We start from the raw sequence: 12,747 nt of genomic DNA, 5'->3' as shown, positions 1-12,747 counted from the left end.
TGCGAAAATAGAAAAAGGTTGCGTATTTCAAAAGAATTCACGAATTCATAAAAGTTCACCGATTCATAAAAGTTAAAAAATGTTCGCAAACTCGAGAAAATTTAGCAAAATCAAAAAGTTCATTGCTTAAAAACAAACAAGATTCTAAAAAAGGTTCAAGAAGTCCAAATATGTTCAAGAACCTGAGAAAAGTTCACAAATTTGAAAAAAAAATCACGAATTGAAAAAGAAGGTTCACAAAATGTTCGTGAACTCAAGAAAATTTCATGAAATTGATAAAAGTTCACCGATTAAAAGAAATTCCAGATTTGATAAAAGGTGCATGAAGCCAAATATGTTCATTAACTCGAGGAAAATTCACCAAAATAAAAAGTTCATGAGTTTCAAAAAAGTTCATGAATCAAAAAAGGTTCAAAAAATGTTCGCGGACTCGAAAAAAGTTCACAAAATCGAAAGAATTTCATGAACTCCAGAAAAGTTCACCAAATTGAAAATAGAAAAATAAAAAATAGAAGAAAACCGGTCAAAAAACCAACAAACAAAGGTGTTCACGTTTGTTATTTGAACAAGTATAAACAGAAGAAAACCTCATTTTTATTTTCGTATTTTTTAATTTAATTAGAAAATCGGTAAATATAAAAGATGAACGTGAATTTAGCAATATTTAATAATTTAAACTATCCACAAATTGGAAACGAATCATGAGTTTTAAAAAATGTTTATTTTTCAAAACATAAAAATATTCATTAATTTCAAATAATGTTTGCGAATTTAGAAAGTTCATCAAAAGTTGAAATGCTCACTAAGTTGAAATTTTTCAGGAATTTGAAAAATGTTCACAATTTCGTTTTAAAATGTGAGTATGAAAAATGTTTGCGCATTCAAAAACAATTGCAAAATTTAGAATTGTTTAAAAATCCATAAAAATTTCATGAATTTTTATTAGAGAATTCAAAATTAATTGTTAATAAAAAAACCCAGAAAATTAGTGAAGAAACAAAGAAAGAAAAAATATAAAAAATTCGGGAAAAATGGAAAAGGGAAATTATTTCCAGCTGACCACTCCCGGATGCTTGGATTCTGACAGGTCGTCCCAAGATCATATCACAGTCGGCGATTGCAATACATATATATCTGCGGATGGAGACGAGCCTCGGCTAGTAGTTGTATGTGTCATATTGCGTCTGTATGTGTCTTATGTCTCTTTCTCTTGGATCGTTTCTTGACAATTTAATTTCTATGCTCACAGGTGAAAATGAGTAAGTTTGTTGAGTCTGCTTCCAGAAAGGGCAAACTTGTTAGCAACTAAAATCCAGAGACAGGCTTAGTCAGATACAAGGATATATATCAGCTCAAGCACGCAAAGACATTGTAGCAAGCAAATAGAGCAGTGCAAATTCTACCCATCACAGTGCTTTTCATGACATTATCCTACCAGTAGAACATACCTAGGGAAAGGGAGTCGAGTCGTGGATGTCGCAGGGATGCTATGGGCAACCTGGTCGACAAGTTGGGCAAGCTCGTCAAGGAGGACTATAATCTGGAGAGGAGCATGAAGAGAGATATTGACGACGTGTTTGGTTCACACTCAGGTAAGGTATTGGTTTTGGTATCGAGAAGCACCGGTTTCCGATACTTTTTTTTTTTACCAAATACTTGGTTTGTTTGGCTGAGTGGATCACAGACAACAAGAGCCAAGTTGAGGTTGTGGCCGGCAGGGGAAATAAGTACAACAACTATGTCAAAAATGGTGTAGCTAATGCATCTGCCAAAGCTACCATTGACCTTTGGTTTATAGCCATATACGTAGATAAAGACCAGCTCATTGGCATCAAAACACCAAGAGATGTGCTAATAAGGATATTTGAGAAGGATGACGATGTATCAAAGCTCAAGATAGTTTCAATCCCCAGAATGGGAGGATTGAGCAAGACCACCCTTGCCAAGGCAGTGTATGACAAGTTTCAAGTACAACACCGTCATAGAGCATTTGTTTCGATGGTGGAGCTTCATGAGGGCCAAAGGGGGCCAGTGCGTAACTTATCTTCTTCGCCCCCTCAAAAATCTTCATCAAGCTCTGCCACTGGTTGCATATAGATATTGGGATTCTGAGGCATGGCATCTTATTACATCTACATTTCAAAGAAACAACCATGGCAATAGAGTGATAACAACAACAAGGATTGACCGTGTTGCTCGAGCCTGTTGCAAACATGAAAGCAAATATGTTTATAGGATGGAACCACTCAGTGAAGAAGACTATTTTTTAGAAGAATATTTGGTCCCGAAAAAGATTTCCTGGATGCACCCATAAAAGAAGAGATCTCAAAATATATTCTGAAAAAATGTGGTGGTATGCCACTTGCTATTAATAATATAGCAAGCCTTCTAGCTGGTGAGGAAAAATCAGCCTGGGAGTATATATGGAAATCTTTGGATTATGTGACTAAAGGAGATGATCTTGAAAAGATGAAGTGGATATTGGATCTTAGCTACATACATCTTCCCGATTATCTCAAGATATGTCTGCTATGTTTGTATGTATCCAAAGGATCGCGAGATAGATAAAAATGATTTGCTGAGGTTGTGGGTCACCGAAGGTTTCGTGCACGTGAGTTGAACCAGTGGCTTGGAAGCAGAAGGATGTTGCACAAAAGTACTTCAAAGAGCTCATGAGCATGTGTATGATCCAACCTGGTAAGATAGATGACTACAACAATGAAGTGTTGTCTTGCAGAGTACATGATATAATTCTTGATCTGATCAGATCCAAGTCAAGTATAGAGAATTTTATTCATTAATTGATGATTCAAAAGATGAGACATGGGAGATCAATTGAGTCTCTGTCCAATACAACGATGAAGAGGATGCCAGAATTTCAGAGACAGTCAACAAAGGGTCACTATCACATGTTTGACCAGTCTTATTTTGCCGGAGCTCCCTTGTGCTTTATTTTTTGGAGTTCAAATATGTTTGAGTGCTACACATTGAACATAAGTATTATTTCTTTAACTACGACCTTGACCTGTCCAGTATCAGTAGGTTGTTTCTTCTAAGGTATTTAATGGTTGCATCTAGTGGCGGAGTTTCATGAGGGCCAAAGGGGGCCAGTGCCCCCCCTACTCTAGAAAAAGCTCTTGAGTGTACCCGTAATTTCCCGAGTAGAACATGTATTTTACCCGGCTCTGCCCAGTATAATCGTCAGCAGTGGCCCAAGTATTCGGTATATACTATACTTATGCATATGTGCGTTAGAAACATGCAAATGGGGATTCCGGACTCCCTGAGAGCGCCCTTTTATTCTATTGTTTCACTAGTTAACACAATTCTCACACGTCATTTATTTTTATGCTGTTTAGTTACAAGTTACAAACATTACTCAACAATCCTTCCCCCACAAGAAAATAAAATACTCAACAATCCTTTTTATCCGTCTTGCTTTGCTTTAAGTCTATAATTATTTGCAGGCACAAATATATATAATTCTCTACAAGAGGCAAAAGTCTGATTCCTGTTCTCCTTGTTGGATTGATACTCTTACTTCGAAAAGGCTACAACTAAATCCTGTGCACTTGCAAGCTATCATTAGCTTACCCTTGTTATCACATCTCAGCTTGGCGGGATCAGCGTTGCCTGACGGCATCGGCAAGTTGAAATCCTTGCACGCCCTATACGTGTTTGAAAGCTTGGTAGAGAACAACATGGCTCAGCAAGTTGACCAACTTGAGAAAACTTGTTCGAATGGGATTATTGTGACCAACTCGGCAAGTTTACATACTACCATATGTCCCGGGTTGGATTACCATAGCACCATTCGCTTGGGGTTCTCTGATTCGGGAGCTCAATCTGGTCAGCTCCACGGCCTCTACAAGTTCAGTACTGAGGCGAGGGAGGTGGCTGATGGTGTGAGTATTGTGGCGCGGCTGCCTTCGCTTGCCTAACTTGTACCCCCTCCACTCCTAAATATATTAGTATTTTTTAGAGATTTTAATGCCGACTACATTTAAACTCAAATAAGTGAATCTATACAATAAAATATGTTTATATACATACGTATGTAGTCTATATTAAAATATCTAAAAGGTCATATACTTAGAAACGGAGAGAGTATTTTTGGTTTTTGTGACGAAGAAAAGGAAAAATATGTAGACATCCCTGACACTGGAAGCGGGCATTTAGAGCACTCAAGCACCTGCTCTTCCGCAGGGCCGTAACTGAGAAAACGGAGGCCCGGTGCGAAATCCAAATATGGGTCCTTGACATTTTTATTTTTCCTTTTTGTTCATATCCTGACATGACTCATACTACTTGCTACTTCTAGAAGACATTGTAGAAAATAAAACCAAGAGAAAAATATCAAGAACTAAGAACTTAATAAAAAGCAATGAAGCAACCTATGATGTACTTGAGAAGCAAGATTATAGGGCAGCAACATGTGTGCTCTCACTTTGGTTACTCCTGTTGATGAACCAGCTTTGACAACGAACAACTCGAAATCTCCAATTTCAATCGAAGCTCCAATTGATGCTTTTCGGTTGCACGGCCGGCAACGAGTAGCGAAGCATGTCAAGAGAAACACTGATATGCGGACTTGCAGATTTGATATTTGAGAACAAGAACACCAAATAATATCGGGCAAAAAAAAAGAACAAATAAAAATACAGGGACTGGGTGTACTAGAGCGTTAGTATTTAGATGCCATCACAATGGGTAAATTTGGGGAAATCGTGGAGAGTTATTAGATGGGGATTGGAAAGGGAAAGTAAGAAAACAGTGAAGGTTTTTTTCTCGAATACGCAAAGCTTGCGTATCATTGCATTGATAGAAGAAACATAATGAGTACAGATAGAGGTACAACACATGACACGAACGCAGACAGGCGTGAACATGGTGTCCGGAGCAGAAAGAAAAGAGATGCTCGACCCGAAGAGAGGATACATCACAGCTAAACCTACCAAACCTGAACCAAGAGTGGCAACGCCGGACCAACTAGAGCATCAACATCTTGAGAACCAAAACCGAGGACACCGCGAGCAAGCAAGATGGCGCCTTCAAGAAGGAGGACAACGTCGAGACGCCGTCACCATCCTAGGTCCGGCGGAACCGGACCTAGGGTTTCCCCTGAGCTCGAAGAGGGGCGCAACCGAGGGCCTTGACAACGCCTCGAAGAAGGAAACGACATCCGCAGACGCCGTCGCTGCCAGCATCGGCAAGCCGAGCAGGGATTTCTCCCTGGCCTGAGGCTGAGCAATCCCATAGCCACCGTATCTGGAAACGAAGATGAGGAAGCCAACGCCGGTCGGAGTCACCATGTCGAAAGGGGGTTGGCGGGGCTACAACTGCCGTCGGAGGGTGGCACCGCCTCCAAACCCGCTAGCATTGGATCTGGCAAAAGCAAAGGCTTTGAGGCATACAGGATAGGACGGGCGCGAAGCGAGCCACAAGGGGGTGGGCCGACGGCGATCGGCAACGCCGGCAAGCAAGGACTGGAGGTACGCAGATCCTGGCTACTGTGGCCATAGTCATCGGGACATCAGGGAGCCAGACAAGCTAGAAGGAACGCAGCTGCTGGGTCGCCAAGGCCGGAGCTGCCCGGCAGAGGACGCCGGCAGCCATGGACACCGGAAGGGACGCGGGTCCAAGGTCTTCGGGGCCGGAGCAGCTCCAGCAAGCACCCGCCTTGAGGGCTTCGAGACCACCACTAGCACTGCATACTCGTTGCCAACGCGAGAGCCGTCGCCGTGGCTCGGGGTAGAGGACGGGCCGCTGGTGGCGTGGGGGCCGCCAGCAGGAAGCTGCGGACACCCTTGCGACCGATCGCAGATCCCACGCGCAATCCAAGGGCAGCAGCACCAGCCCAGGGCTGGGCCACGCATGGAGGAGGGAGAACTGCAGGGGACGGCGCCTTGTGACCGAGGCTGGCACACGACGGCCGTCGCCGGACCGACAGGGTGCAGCAGCTAGGAGGGTGGCGCCCGCGCATGAGCTGCATGATGCGGGGCGCAGGGGTGAGGGGGGAGCGCGCGCAGGGGCGGATCCGTCCCGCCGCCGTCTTCCCGAGGTGCGGCACGACCAAGCAGGTCGGCCCCCGGCGGCGGAGCAGTGAAAACATGCGGGGAGGTGGTCCTGCGGCAGTGGCGGATCTGGGGCGGGGCGGGGTGGGGGAGGGTTTGGGGGCGGAACGGATTTGCCCCGCCGCCACCATCCCGGGGCGCGGCTTGGCTTCACCGACCGGCCCTCCGGCGGCGGCGCAGCGGGGGCGCGCGGAGTGGGGGTTGCCCGGCGGCGGCAGATGCGGTTTCCCCCGTGTCGCCAGGAGGGCGACACGGGGGCGAGAGGGCACTCATTAAAAGAGTGAAGGTTCAGTGATATAGGATTTTAATTAGAACGGAAAATGTGCCTGATGTTTGATAAAGACCAAGAGGAACAGAGAGTGCCGTGCGTGAGGAGAGGAAGGATAATTAATTGGTTCAAGCTTCCATGTACACTACTAGTTGGCTGAGTTAATTCTTGCTTGGAGAGTAAACTATACCTGGAGTAGTTAGCTAATACACCGGCTGATTTGGGGCCGTTGGTTTGGGGGCCCTGTGCAGGCGCACACCTTGCATAGGTGCCCGGTACGGGACTGATCCAGAAGGCACACCCCCAACCTAGCTATATGCACTTCTCACGGTGAAGACTCCGTTCTTTTCAGGATTCCAGGTTAGGAAGTCAGGTTCTTGCCGTGGCGAGGTTCTGATCCGTAGTATGGCTTCCACATCAATCGGGGCAAAGGTCGCCCGGATTTTTGCTTCGTCCCACTTCTCATGTTGATCCAGCAGACTCGAGACCCTATTTAAGCGGGATCGACCCTGAAAACTTATCGGTTTAAGCGCTGATGATCGAGCTAGGGATCCAGTTGTCCCGCCATATCCGGACTGATTCTCCATTTCCAATTTTCCATATCATCCCTTCCTTAAGCAGCTCAAGACCGTAAGCAATGGCAGGCCAAGTAGATGATGGTAGGCCCGAGAACACCGCATCCAGAATGTTTCCTTGGGGGTAGTATCGGGCCTTAAGCACGCGAGCACACAAGCTTTCTGGAGACTGAATCAGACGCCATGCTTGGCGGGCAAGGAGAGCCTGATTAAAAACACCCATGTCTCTGAATCCCATGCCACCCTGTTGTTTGGTACGATTCAATTTATCCCAACTCAGCCAATGCACTTTCCTCTTTCCATTCTCCGCACCCCAGAAAAGATTCCGTATGAGCTCACTCAGATCATCACAAACCGACACGGGAAGTTTGAAAACTCCCATGACATATGTTGGCAATGCTTGGGCTACCGCCTTAATCAAAACCTCCTTCCCACTTTGGGCAACATAGTTATCCCCCCAAAGCATGATATCTCGATGCCTTTATTCCATGTCTCACACAATGGAGTAATAAATGGCAGCATGTTGGTTGTTCAGTAAAGAAAGATAAATTTTGATTCATGGATGCTTCTATTATTCGATAAGTAATATTGTGATTGTGGGCAACATAAAACTGTTCTCGTAGTCCTTAAGCAAGATTATATAAAGATCAGAGTCTAAGAGCATGGCTAATAAGAAAGCCCGCTGCCGGCTCTATACATATGCCATGTCACCTACAACCTTTGTGAAAAAAAAACTCATATAATAGACTGGCTGTAGATTGACTACTAAAGTTGGCTATAGCATTTAATTCTTGCACATGAAGAAGGCAAAAAAACACACATGATTGGATGAGAACACTAAGAGCCGGATCTAGCGCTTGCACATGCTGCAAGCTAGCTCTTCTGCCTTGTAGCTTGTGCTATACCCTGGCTACATATTTAGCATCCACTTCACTCTCTCTCCTTTCTCTCCCTTGCACCTAGGATTTAAATGACATGGTACTTGCTATAGTCGGTTGAGTATGCCTTATTAGACTTGCTCTAATGTAACATTTCTCGCTTCTTTAGCTTAACTATGAGCCCATTTTTCATCTCCAGTATACAAGATGACTTAGGCTCGATGCATTGCCCTTTCATTACCTCCACATCGAAGTTCCAAAACGTTGAGGCAATGACGGTCTTCATCTGCATAACCGCGATGTCCTTGCCGAGGCACATCCTCGGACCCGAGTTGAAGGCCAAGAACTTGTGAGATGGTACGTACCTCAGCTTGTTACCATCCTTCGAGAGCCACCTATCTGGATTGTAGTTGAGGCAGTCTTTACCCCATATGCCCTCCATTCTTCCCATGGAATGGAGAGAAATAAGGATGGTGTCGCCGGCATGCACCTCATGACCACTCGGCAAGATATCATTGACGGCCACCATCTTGCGCTCGAGAGGGGCCGGTGGGTACAACCTTAGAGTCTCGTACAAGACAGCTCTCAGATAGACTAGAGATTTGGTCTCGCCCGGCTCAAAGATTACCATGGCATCTGGATGGGCTGCTACTTTGCGTGATGCGATCGGCGACAGTTCATTGCGGATGATTGACACAATATTAGGGTTCTGGGAAAGGTTGTAGAAAATCCATGTCAGAGCCGTTCCAACTGTGTCCCTCGCAGCGATCATGTAGCTAATGGTCAATGCATTGAACATGTCATTGTCGGTATAATAGGGGTCGTCGAGGAAGGAAGACATTATATCAACACCCTCATGTTGCTTGCCATTACCAACGGAAGATGTGTCAATCTTCCTCATCTCCATCATCTCCATGACAAACCCACGCAGCACCTTGTGTGCTGCCTTGAGCTTCCTCTCAGGGCCGATGTTCAGCCGCCTCATCAACTTCCAACAAGAAGCTGGCACCACAACCCGAAAATATGCCACCTCCATGACTGTGTCCATGGCGACTGCGGCTTCCATGGGAGGCATGTCCAAAGATAGAAGGCCGGGGTCCACACCGAAGAGAGGCATAGCAGCAAGGTCAAACATTAACCTCGACATCAGTTCTTGCATGTTGAACGAAGTGCTGGTGCTCGCCATGTGCGTAAACAACAGGAGGAGGTTGTTCTCCACCTTGTCGCGCGACCAAGCCTCAATCCTTGCAACCAACAGTGGGCTGCTGAGCACACTCTTGATTTTCGTGCGCTGGCGACAAGCTGGCTCACCGTCGATGGTGAAGATGCCGCCGCTCATGATGTCGAAGATTGCGGCGAACTCCGCACCCTTGGGAAAGTTGGTGTAGTTCGTTGTGAAGATGTGCCGAATGTTGGCAGGATCGCATGTGATGAAAAACCGCATCCCGGTCCCGGGTGGGCCGTGCGCCCTGAAGTTGTGGCCTGATCTGGCGAGGACCAGGGTGAAATAGTCATTCATCTTGTGGAGGTTGGCCATGAAGGAAGGGAACATGCGCAGTATTGGCCAGTTTGTGGGGAGCACTGCTGGGTTCTTTGATCTACAACTAGCCTTGGAGTACAAGTAGTACAGGGGAAGAACAAGTAGCACGAGTGCTGTGTAGATGGGAAGCTCTTGCGAGAACATAATTGACATTGTTAGCGTGAGTAGTGTGGGATATGCTAGCAGCTACTAAGATGTATTCTTCAATGGACATGGCTATGGCCGGGTTCATATATATAAGGCAAGTTTGGTACCTCCATCTGATATCTCAGTCCATTGGTCAAGCATCCCCTGTTAGTGTTAACTTAACTGCACCTGATTGGGTTGGCTATGACTGAATGAGCCCAAAGCCTAGTACTGTCTAGTTCTTTTTTTGTTTTTGCGGGGGAGTACTGTCTAGTTCTAAGTCACTACGAATCCAGGTACCTCTCCTTTAATTGTTGATTGTGATTTCCTGCAAAAAAAAATTTTGTGTTGATTGTGATTAAGTTTTTTTGCGGGAAAATTGTGATTAAGTTGCACTATTAATCTGCCCAACCGTCAATTATTTTCCTTTCTTTTTGAAACAAGGACAGCCTTCCAACAAATGCAATGTGTATTTTGTGCATTAACAATCATTTTAAAATTTCAAAAGCCCATAAAAAAGCAATAATTTTAAAAGAACGGAGAAAGAGGGAGAGAAATCTAACCGAGCCTCTACACATATTTTCACTTCACTTCACTAACTAACTAACTAACTAACTGACGCACACACTAACTTCATGCATGCACACTACACCAACCACTAAAGCATGATCCGGCAACCACTTGCACATGCACGGCAAACAGACTTGCATGTAGCTAACAAACTAACTAACTGGCACACCACTTCTCATGGCTTCAACTAATTGCGTAGCCGGTCAGAATTCAACCGCCTACACGCTTCCGCATCACACGACCTTGCCGCCTCACACGGCACCTGACATCGTCATCTCACCGTGCTCGCAGTATCGCATGGTGGCTTGGCACCTCGCCTTCTCTGCACGCATCCACTGAAGCTTCGCGAGACTAGCTACTCCGATCCCTAACCTATGATACATGCATAACGAAAGCAAATTAGATATGCAAATACAAAATATAAGGATTAGTGCTAACAACTGTCCCTATTCCCACCGTCTTTGGTTGTTCTGTTAATTTTCATACTTTATCTACCTAGATAAATCAAGGAAACAAAGCGATCAGTTTGCAAACCATAAGATAACTAGAAATTCGTGATAGTCTTTGGTAGAATCTCTTGTTCAGTCGTAGGTGAACCTGTTTATCTATTTGTTTACGTACGCCCAACCTTCTACGGCTCACAGAGGGAATGCATGCAATTGCGAAGACCCACGAGACAGGGAAGACACCGTTGGCCTACAACATCGGCGACGGCGAGGCCACAAAAGAGTTGACGGTTAGAGTCGAGGGTGTGTGTCCGAGGGTGCTGAAATAGGTTCTGGGGTGGGGGTGTTTAGAGAGACCAGGAGTAGCAAGCACGCTAACAAGGGCATGGCCCATGAGCGAGCCAGCCAGACGGTCATGCCGCACGACCCGCCTGTTGCAACTGGACCATCCCGGTCCGTGGACGATGCAGAACATCGTGCGACAGGGCAATGTCAGGGCCATTGGGCGAGCGCCCGCCGCCGCCCAATGACGGGTGCCCCTGGGACGCTCGGTGATCCGAGCCGTCCGCGCATATCAGACGCTCGGAGAGCCCCGGGGAGGCCCCCACGGCACGCAACCGCCGGATGGATTGCCCGGAGGCGCTCTCAATCCACTAGCGTGCATGTCGCGACCGATCCTTCTCGGCATGGGGCGAGGATGCCGCCAAGTGATTCAGGGCACGACTTCGCATGCAAGAAAGCATGTGGTGGCTCCTGCGAGCGATCTTGACGCCGCCCAATGATGGTGGCCCTGGGCTCGTCGGGCGATCCACCTGTCATGGACATCCGAGTCGGGTCGCCCTGATTTGAGCCATCCGGGCAAATCGGATCGGGTCGCGACGCCCCCGAGTAGCCACCGAACAACAGACGGATCGGAGGCGCTCTTTGCCTGTGAGGCGCCCAGGGTGGAGGGTACTCCACCATCCTTCATAGGAGTATAATTTCCTAATGCGAGCAGCCAATTGCTATTCTTTTGGCAGTGATATTATTATTTGTTAACTAACTATTGTAGCTGGAATCTTTCTCAATTGATTAATCCATTGATATTTTTTAAATTTTTGTTTGATCTTTGGTGCAATATTTCCTGCTGCAATGCATGGCTTCAAAAAATATATATTTTAGTTTGATCATACACATAGCGATGTATGTATATATATGTACACTGCCATTGCATCTGATAACAATGCAAGGCCCATTCCATGTTGTATATTTTGTTTGTTTGATAAGTTACATAGTTTTTCAAGTGCACATATGACCACTAAGCTGCTTAGATTGGATTTAAATAGTATTGTCCTCAAGCTGCAGTGTGGAGCTTTAGCATTTAACTTCTTGACATGCTTGTAGGGTTAGAAAGCCCATTTTTTCCTGTGATAGCTACTTAAGAATTAGGTGCAACTTAAGCATATTTTTTTCTACCACTTCTTGTCGTACAATGAGCTGAGTCAGAGGCGAGGCAACACATGATCCATGGTGCCAAGGTTCCACAGTCATGACCCAAGAGGCGGAACCATGGTTTGAGAAAATGGGGAGCAATCATGGCAGAAGATAAAAGGAGGGGCTGTCCCAAATCCAGGCCAAAGTGGCATGTTGATGACTCAGCTTATGCAACTGTGATGGGAGGTGCTAAATGTTTCTGCATAAAATTTATTTATTTTGTACCCGTTACAAGGGCTCTTTGCTATATATCTAATAAAATAATGTTCATAGAAGCTCAATCACGATGATGCACAACGTCGACCTTGGGCTTTGCGGCAATCAAACAACAACAATACTCGGCTTCCCGGCAAGATCCCTTGGTGTGACCAATGATCCTACAATAGTCCCTACACTGGGCTTCGTTGCATCCATCTTCAATCAAACCGCATGATTCTACACAAAAAGATTAAATGAATTACAATCATAAATAAAATATGGGTTCCTTCATCAATCATTGTTGATAGGTGCTATTAGCTACAAACATAGATGCAAGGAAAAATTAAGTATATGCACACAATAGGAAAAAGAAGGATGTTAACCTTTTGGATCAGCATCACATGACAACATCAGAGTGGCCATCACCAACATCAGGGCCGCCCAGCATACAAAGCTTGCATTGCTCTTCCTAATCGCCATCACAAAATACAATGCTAGCTATGTACTGGCACTCTCTTCTTTTTACCGTTTGATCTGATCTACCAAATGTGTTGATGAGTACATCGATTTGCTAGCGTTTATATAGGGCGAGCACACTA

At 45.5% G+C, this 12,747-nt stretch overlaps 1 long non-coding RNA gene and 2 pseudogenes across 1 annotated transcript; 1 reads left to right on the top strand and 2 right to left on the bottom strand.

Annotated features, from left to right (window-relative positions):
• The first annotated feature begins 1,489 nt into the window (after positions 1-1,489).
• Positions 1,490-3,941, top strand: LOC147982695 (disease resistance protein RGA5-like; annotated as a pseudogene).
• Positions 3,942-7,937: 3,996 nt separating this feature from the next.
• Positions 7,938-9,488, bottom strand: LOC125540554 (noroxomaritidine synthase 2 pseudogene; annotated as a pseudogene).
• Positions 9,489-12,144: 2,656 nt separating this feature from the next.
• On the bottom strand, positions 12,145-12,747 carry LOC147982694 (uncharacterized). Its single transcript, XR_015615486.1, has 2 exons — positions 12,532-12,747; positions 12,145-12,385 (listed from the first exon to the last, which is right to left on the bottom strand). It is a non-coding gene; the product is annotated as an uncharacterized LOC147982694 (long non-coding RNA).

This window comes from Triticum urartu, chromosome 2A, assembly GCF_056163025.1.
Source record: "Triticum urartu cultivar PI428250 chromosome 2A, HENAU_Tu73, whole genome shotgun sequence".
Classification (NCBI taxonomy): Eukaryota; Viridiplantae; Streptophyta; class Magnoliopsida; order Poales; family Poaceae; genus Triticum; species Triticum urartu.
Note: the sequence above shows the minus strand (reverse complement) of the source record. Positions and strands in the feature narration are given on the sequence as shown.